Source organism: Mandrillus leucophaeus, unplaced genomic scaffold (genome assembly GCF_000951045.1).
Source record: "Mandrillus leucophaeus isolate KB7577 unplaced genomic scaffold, Mleu.le_1.0 Scaffold27, whole genome shotgun sequence".
NCBI classification, from domain to species: Eukaryota; Metazoa; Chordata; class Mammalia; order Primates; family Cercopithecidae; genus Mandrillus; species Mandrillus leucophaeus.
The window spans coordinates 2,299,327-2,308,552 of NW_012102809.1; positions in this window are offsets into that span (position 1 = coordinate 2,299,327).

Below are 9,226 nucleotides of genomic sequence, written 5' to 3' on the forward strand. Positions count from 1 at the left end.
AATACTATAAAAACAGAGCTGTCACAAACATGAAGTTCATACTGCCTGCTGACCCAGGAGTGCTGTGTCTTCTGCCATCATCCGTGGAATTTTAGGAAGCTAACTTGTTAGCCTGCAAGTAAGGTAAAATCTCAGGCCTCCCACAACTCTTGACAAACAGGGTTTCCACTGTCTTTCTCCTTGACTGGGTTTACTCCAACAAGCGTATATGCCACACTTGCATTCTGACCTGCAGGTCTCTTGCAATAAAGCTTCCATTTTGAAGGATTCCACTCTAAACTACAATAAATATGTTTATCAACATTGATCACCAAAAAATACTACTAGTGTCTGCACATACCTGCAAAATTCCAATTCATCATTTTTACAGATGTAAAAATATAGTTTGAATAAAGCAACATTAAAAACCCAACTTCTTTTGTGAAAAGTTATAGAAATACAGCACCCTTCTAAGAAACATAGAAAAATCATGTTTTGGTTTTAAAAGATTTCTAAAAGTGCCAATTAGAGGCTTTTTCACTCAGCATTAAGGAACATATTTCTGTTAAACATGATCAAGCAATTCATTTCACATTATAATCAAACCCATTGCTCAAGCATAATATATATATAATACAACCAAGCTTTGGTGGTTCATTTTCCCAAGTGTAATTAGTCGGTATAAAGAAATACTTTCTATAAATCCCTAGTAAATACCTTTATTTTATCACTCTTAAGTTTAAAAGAACTTAGCATGAAGATCTGAGAAAGGATTCTCCTAAAATTACATGTGGTAAATTGTTTAAAAGGCACAGTATGAAGAGTCTGAAACAAATGAGGTAAATACCCTTCAGCCAAGAACATCACTGCATATAAAATCATCTAACCTCAAGTCTATGTCACTCAGTTTTAAATAAGTAAATGCCAAAATAATATCCTGGAAAGCTGAGTCATTTCAATGAGTAAATTTACATAAACAATTGGGTTACTACTTATGGTAAGTCACAAGATTTTGGCAGGAAAATTGCTTATTGGCTTGCCAAAGACTGGGTTTGGCACACTGGTGCCCCACTGCCAAGAACATTACTGATAATCAGCCTTCTATCCTATAGGATTACCTTTCAGACATGTTTTACTCATTCATTTCCTATGTATTAAGCTTATATAGGAATGGTTAGTGCAACTGAGCACCTTACTTCTGGAAGTGCGGGATTCCCAAAATTCCTCAAGAAAGGAAGAAAAGCATGAGGAATTGTAAATTGGAAGTATCTCTTTTTTTTTGGTTTTTTTTTGAGACAAAGTCTAGCTCTGTCACCCAGGCTGGAGTACAGTGGTACAATCTCAGCTCACTGCAAGCTCTGCCTCCCAGGTTCAAGAGATTCTCCCACCTCAGCAACCCGAGTACCTGAGATTTCAGGCACCCACCACCATGCCCGGCTAATTTTTGTATTTTTAGTAGAGATGGGGTTTCTCCACATTGGCCAAGGTGGTCTTGAACTCCCGGCCTCAGGTGATCCGCCCACCTCAGCCTCCCAAAGTGTTGGGATTACAAGCATGAGCCACCGCGCCCCACCTGGAAGTATCTTTAACAAGGTTTTGGCATTAGGAAATGCAAACAATCAACAAATAGATAAAGGAGAAAGAAAGGAGAAAACTGAAGTACACTAAGAATAGCCTGGTAAACTGAAGGGAAAGGGTTAGTTTTCTTGCCTTGTAAACAAGAGCTACAGAAAGTTCTGGGAGACAGGGAAGAAGACTGGCTAAAGGTACAGCACAGCAGCATGGCCACCTTTAGGACTTGCCCACTCCACAACAGCCACCTCTGACCACATTGCCCAAGTCATTTTTAAGACAAAGAAGCCAGGTGCAGTGGCTCACACCTGTATTATCAGCACTTGGGAGGCCAAGGCCAGATGATCGCTTGGGGCCAGGAGTTCAAGACTAGCCTGGTCAGCTGGTGAGATCCTGTCTCTACAAAAAAAAAAAAAAGTAAAAAATTAGCCAGGCTTGGTGGCACAAGCCTCTAGTCCCAGCTACCAGGGAGGCTGAGGTGGGAGGATCACCTGAGCCCAGGAGTTCAGGGCTGCAGTGAGCTATGATTGCACCACTGCACTTCGAACTCCAGAGGAACAAAATAATTCACTGTCTTGCCTGAGAAAACTGATTTTCCTGCCCAGTGACTGCATTTCTGGCCATAGTATTACCATCCAACCTGTTGCCAAAATATGTTTGCATCCTTGATCTCATTATCCTTATATTACAGGAGCTGGTGCTTCTGCTTCCATCCTTTTACTATTCTCATTCATCCTACATACCCCTAACTGCATTCCCAAGCACTTCTCCATCCTTCCCTCATTCCTTCCATTGTGAGAACTTATACACACTAAACAAGAATTATCACTTCATAAACAATATATGCCAGGAACAGTGCTAGGCCTTATTATAATATAATCATCATTTTTAATCCACACATAAATTTGTGATGTGGACATAATTAACTTCATTTTTCTACCCAAGAAAAACCCAAGAATTTAAAACTCCTTCCTCTATCCTAATTTCCCTGCTTTGATCATTACACATTACATGCATGTACCAAAATATCACACATAACCCGCAAATATGTAAAATTATTATGTACCAGTTAAAAAAAAAAATCGTTCCTCACCAAAAAGTCACTTCATTCATTTGATATGTCCTACAAAGATGGACAGCTCCAATCTTTCACTCTATCTTACAAATTCTGACAACATACAACTCATATGAATTTCTTCTTAGTTTACAAACTTAATTTCAAATTCAGTAAAATTAGTAGTTCACTGGTTTCATTTCTAAAAAATTATCCTGGCCGGGCATGGTGGTTCACGCCTATAATCCCAGCATTTTGGGAGGCCGAGGTGGGCGGATGACTTGAGGCCAAGAGTTCAAGACCAGCCTGGTCAACATGGTGAAAACCCAACTCTACTAAAAATACAAAAATTAGCTGGGCATGGTAGCGCACGCCTGTAATCCCAGCTACCCGGGACGCTGAGGCACAAGAATCACTTGAACCCGGTACATGGAGATTGCAGTGAGTGAGATCGTACCACCATTGCACTCCAGCCTAGGCAACAGAGTAAGACTCTGTCTCAAAAAAAAAAAAAAAATCCAGTTGGTTTTATGTCTAAAACTGTAATTAAATTACTGCACTGCTTAAATATAAAGATAGTTGTATAATTTCTCTATAGTACACATAATCAATCATAAGTCGGCATGTAATCCAAACAAGACACTACTGTAGACTAGCAGCAGACCTTAGATCCCTGAGAATAACCAGGTAACCCTTTCACTTGACAAGTTAAGAAAAACCTCTAAAAATGTAAGGCTATACAATTAATTGGTATCAAAACCCAACCTCTGATTCCCAGTCCAGAGCTCTTTCAATTAATCACATGTAACAGTCTTTGATTAAGCAGGGCAGTACTCAAGACAACTCTCTCACCTCCAATAATGCCAGACTTTTTATTTCCTTTTTTTTTTTTTTTTTTTTTTGAGACATAGTCTCGCTCTGTCGCCCAGGCTGGAGAGCAGTGGCAGGATCTCAGCTCACTGCAAGCTCTGCCTCCCGGGTTCATGCCATTCTCCTGCCTCAGCCTCCCAAGTAGATGGGACTACAGGCACCCGCCCCCACGCCTGGCTAATTTTTTGTACTTTTAGTAGAAACGGGGTTTCACCATGTTAGCCAGGATGGTATCGATCTCCTGACCTCGTGATCGGGAGATTTGGGAGGCCCGCCTCGGCCTCCCAAAGTGCTGGGACCACAGGCGTGAGCCACCACGCCCAGCCCAATAATGCCAAACCTTTTATCCCAGGACTGCAAATCCCAGCAAGGAAGATTAGAGTGGAAGTCACTGCCTACAATCCTCTTATATGAGAAGATAAGACCAGCTCCCAGATCTGCTTTGCACAGTCTTGAAAGACTCACTAAACATTAAATCTGTTGGCCTCCCAGTACCTTATAGCCTTGTGGTTGATTCTAAATACTACAGAACTTTCTGCTTGTAGATAATAGATTCCCCATGCAAAGCAAGGCTAAATAGTAATATCTCCCACTTTTTCCTGAAAGTCAAGAAATGTTTCATTATTCTGTTAACACTGTGGAGCGAAGGTCTATTCCAGTAACGAGGCAAAGGCCACTACTATGTGCAGATTTACTTCCTATTTGATAAGAATTACTCTTCCAACCTGGCAGAAAAGATAAGTGATTTACCCAAAGCCACTGCAGTTCAGAAAGGGCTAAGCAGTAATTCAAACACCTGTTATCCCAGCTACTCGGGAGGCTAAGGCACGAGAATCACTTGAACCTGGAAGGTAGAGGATGCAGTAAACAGAGATTGCACCACTGTGCTCCAACCTGGACAACAGAGTAAGACTCTGTCTCCAAAAAAAACAAAAAACAAAAAAAGGCCAGGCACAGTGGCTCATATAATCCCAGCACTTTGGGAGGCCGAGGCGGGCGGATCACGAGATCAGGAGATCGAGAGCATCCTGGCAAACATGGTGAAACCCCGTCTCTACTAAAAAATACCAAAAATTAGCCAGGCGAGGTGGCGGGCGCCTGTAGTCCCAGCTACTCAGGAGGCTGAAGCAGAAGAATGGCGTGAACCCTGGAGGAGGAGCTTGCAGTGAGCCGAGATCGCGCCACTGCACTCCAGCCTGGGACACAGAGCGAGACACCGTCTCAAAAAAAAAAAAAAAGGAACCATCTCATAGAAGCTCTCTGTTGCTTCCACAAATATACTTTGAACAAAATTTAATGCACTTCGAACAATACCTGTCACAAACTAAATGCTCAATACACGTTAATTATTTTAATCTACCGTAATTATTAACTATCGCCGTCATCATACCACTAGACTATCGATGTCGTTGAGGAAGGTGGTAATTCAGTCTGCTGCATGTGCTGGTCAAAGTGCATTACTTGTAATTACTTGTAGAACTGGTAGAGAAGAGGGAAACAGATCAGAAAAATTTCTCAAATCTACAACTTGGACATGTGGTAGTGACATTTTTCAGGAAAGAAATCCAGTGGTGCTGGAGAGCAATCACTTGCTAAAGAGGTTAGCATGGATAAAAGGTAGCCAGGTGCTAATAGTCAGAACAATGGGAAAAGACCCTGAAGGCATCTCAGACATCTTTGAGGCTGCCTCTCCCATCAGAGGCCCAGAGACCTAGGAGGACAGCATGGTTTGGGGAGACAGGCCCAGGGCACAGCTGGCCTGGAACACCTCAAGGAGTCCTGGAACGTCCTGCATGCTGCTCCAACACCCAGCCGCTGCAGTCACAGAATGTCTACCTAATGACTGTACAACCATTGTATCTTGGGAAAAAATACTTCGTTTTTGGTTTTACAGGCTCATAGCTCGAAGGAACTTGCTTTGATTCTCAGACTTTGAACCTCGAAGTTGATGCTGGAACAAGTTAAGAATTTTAGGGACTACTGGAATTGTATTTTGCATGTGAGAAGGATGATTGTCTTTTGCATGTGAGAAGGATGAGAGCTGGGTGGTCAGGGGTGGAATGCCATGGTTTGGATGTCTGACCCCTCCAAATCTCACGCTGAAATTTAATCCCCAGTGTTGGAGGTGGGGACTAATAGGAGGTGTTTTTTTCATGGAAGCAGGTCCCTCATGAAGGCTTGGTGCCATCCTCACAGTAATGAGTGACTCCTCACTCTACTAGTTCCCACTAAAGCTGGTTGCTAAAAAGAGCCTGGCACACCACAGCCCACCCCACCTCTTGCTTCCTCTCTCACCATGTAATCTCTGCATACACCAGCTCCATGAGTGGAAGCCTAAATCTTTCAGCAGAAGCAGATGCTGGTGCCATGCTTCTTGTACAGCCTTCAGAACCATGAGCCAAATAAACTTCTTTTCTTTATAAATTACCCAGCCTCAGGTATTCCTTTATAGCAACACAAATGGATGAAGACAACTTTCATATCTTTATATCTGTAGCAGCATCTGTAACAAGCCTTGGACACAGCAGACATGCAGTGAAGATGTGTTCTGCTAACGGAAAAAGTAAGTCAACATTTTTGAAACCCCACTAGACGAAGGCATGTGGGAGGCAACAGGCTGCAAATGAGATTTCTATCTTAAAGTAGTTTATAATCTGAAGACCACAGATATGTAAATTACTTATACAATCAACAGGGACTGCATACATGTAAATACAAAGGAAGTCCCTGGAATGGCTGCATTTGTCAGGATTAGGCTGAGAACACTGAGGCTCAAGTTAAAAGGAGTAAGAATTGTGAGGCCATTCAGCCACAAATAATTACTCCAAAGAGGTACAAAGCAACAGTATTCAAAGAATAGCAAGAACATCTCCAAGGGTGCAGTAAAGAACAGCATCATTAGCCAATGGGGGTGAGCTTTTAAGAGTGGCTGGCAGAGGCCCTGGAGACAGCAATGCAAAGCCAGAGCCTGAGCTTCTTTAAAGCCTATTCAGTAAGGTTCCCACTTTGGGAAGGAGTGTGTCAAGAATAGACGGGAGGGGAAGGCTAGAATAAGAAGCCTGACAATACATACTAGAGATACACGGCAGACAGGACATCCTGGCTGTCCGCACTATTCTCAAGCGGGAATTTGGGACAACCCATTTAAGAGCCCATCTTGGCACAAATGCCATGATAGCCCTGAGTGCCAGAGCAGCGGCACTTGAATCTGAAACCTCGTCTTAGAGTAAGACTATTTCTCTCTGTCTCATAAGGCTTACCACAGTCTATACAGCAAAATGACTTAGAGCAATTGCTGAGATCTGGGTTCAGATCTCAGTTCTGACACTCATTAGATGTACGGCCTCAGGGAACATACTTAACCTTACTTAGCCAGGAATAAAATGGGGACAATTATTATACCCGCCCCTTAGGTAGGGATATACAAAATGCTGAGCAGAGTGAATAGCCCAGTAAGTTCTCAGCCAGTATTATTAAGAAAATGTAGAATAAGGTATGGATTTTCAGACCCCTTGCATTAATACCACAGTGCTCCAGAGATCCTTGATACTCAAGTTGGGAGTCACTGTCCTGGAATACAAATAAAAAACATAGAAGAGCAGTTCATTCCCTCTGCAAGTGTTTATGTGGTAGCTACAGAATTCGGCACTATGCTAGGGGTACATATGCCAGTGCAACACCAAATGAGGTGACAATGTAGAGGGCAAATGCTGTAGGGAAGAAAAAAACACTGGGGCAGAGATTCAAACCAGCCTGAAAGCCACGCAGGTGTTTTAAGTTGGAAATGAAATGAGGAACCAAAAAATTCTGGTCAGGCAGTGATCTGCTGAGTGTGGTGCTTCAGGTAGACTCGCATGACAGGCTGCAGGACAAACTAGAGTGGGGGTCCACCTCCACACCTTCCTGGTCACTCAGCTCCATCCAAATGACTGCTCTTAAAAGTCAAAGTTAGGTTCTATTTCTAATCTGCACTGATTCATACTGCTGGTCACGTAAATTGGTATAGGCCACACCAACACAGCACATTAACATCTTAACTAATTTCCTGACAATACTAAAATCAAATCTCTACTTTCCAGAGATTATATAAACTTGGTAAACATTTGAGCTTCAGGTCCAGTCTGACAAAACGGAAAAAAAAGAGATTCATCTGCAGAAAGGTCCCAGCATTAGAAAACAAAGAGAAGGGGGAGGACAGTATGTAGGCCCTGACCTTTCTTACTGCCTCAATTCAAGGATTCGATTTCTCAACCTCAGATCCTTGCCCTCTTCCTCAAACTCAGATCCACCTCTTACTAGTTTTCAACTCTTGTCTATTATGATTACCTTAAGCAAAGCAAGATGCATGAATAACCAGCAGTAAATCAGGGATTCAATAGTTGAAATTGTGTAATATTCTGTGACTGTGCATCTGGCCAATTTCAACTTCTCCTTCTCTCTAATTTTTTTTTTCTTTTTTTGAGGCAGGATCTCACTCTCTTGCCCCAGACTGGAGTACAGTGGTGCCATCACTGCTCACTGCAGCCTCAAACTCCTGGACTCAAGTGATCCTCCTGCTTCGGCCTCCCAGTAGCTAGCACTACAAATGAGCACCAACATGCCTGCCTAATTTTTTTTTTTTTTTTTTTTTTTTTTGTAGAGACAAGGTCTCAATATGTTGCCCAGGCTGGTCTCAAACTCCTGGCCTCACCTCAAGCAATCCTCCTGCCTCTGCCTACCGAAGTGCTGAGATTTCAGTTATGAACCGCTGCCTCCTGCCCACTTAGCCTTTTCTAACACTAGAGAACTTTCAGAGTGGTTTCAATACCAACTGGACACTTCCCAGCGATTTAACCTCAAGCCAATCAAACTCCCAGGCCTCCGTTTCCACATCGAGATAATAAAAGTACCTCCTCAAAGAGTTTGTTATGAGAACTAAATGAGTTAATATTAGGCAAGCGACTGGAACATAATAGACACAATATGTATTAGCCATTTTCATCTTTATTTGTGTTATATTGGCCACCACCCAGAGATACCCAGGAGCACACATATCACATTCTTTCTACAGCAATATGTGGGCATGATTACTTCATGACCACTGAATCGCAAACAGCACAGCTTTTGATAAAGCACAGTGGTCGGATCCTACCTATTGCAACACCTCTGAGAGACGACTCTCACAAACCAGCCATGCCTAGCCTGAGACATTCCGAAGACCTCCTCCTGATGACCTTACTCGAGGAACTTATTCCTTTGGAAATGGAACCCAGCCTCACTTTTGGACCAGTGTGTCTCAGATACACGTCCAAACGTGTGAACCTGAATCCCAGAAGTTGGTGTGATTTTTAAAACTTTTTCAAGTTCTTTTTCCTAAACATGTCCTAGTGGGTGACTCCACAGCATCACTTCCTTTCATGTTCTCTTTTCTATCTGGAAAGCCGGTGATAGGGGACGAAACCAGCAAAGCACCCTTTTTCCTGCTTCCCAAACATTAGCAGGTAAGCGCCCCGTGAGCCGAGATACATCAAGAGGACCTCACCCGCAAGTTCATCGATCACCAGTTCTTTTCCCCTCCCGGCACCAGCAGCTGCGAAGCACGAAATGGGCTTGGAGGAAGAGGCGCTGCGGTCACCTGAGGGGCAGGTGCGAGCGGGCGGTCCTGCCCGGGTGTGAGGGTGACATCCCGCGCGGCACCCACGCTCACAGCCCCCAGAGGAAGACCAGAGGCACTCGACGCATCCAGCACACCGCACACACGACACACTAACG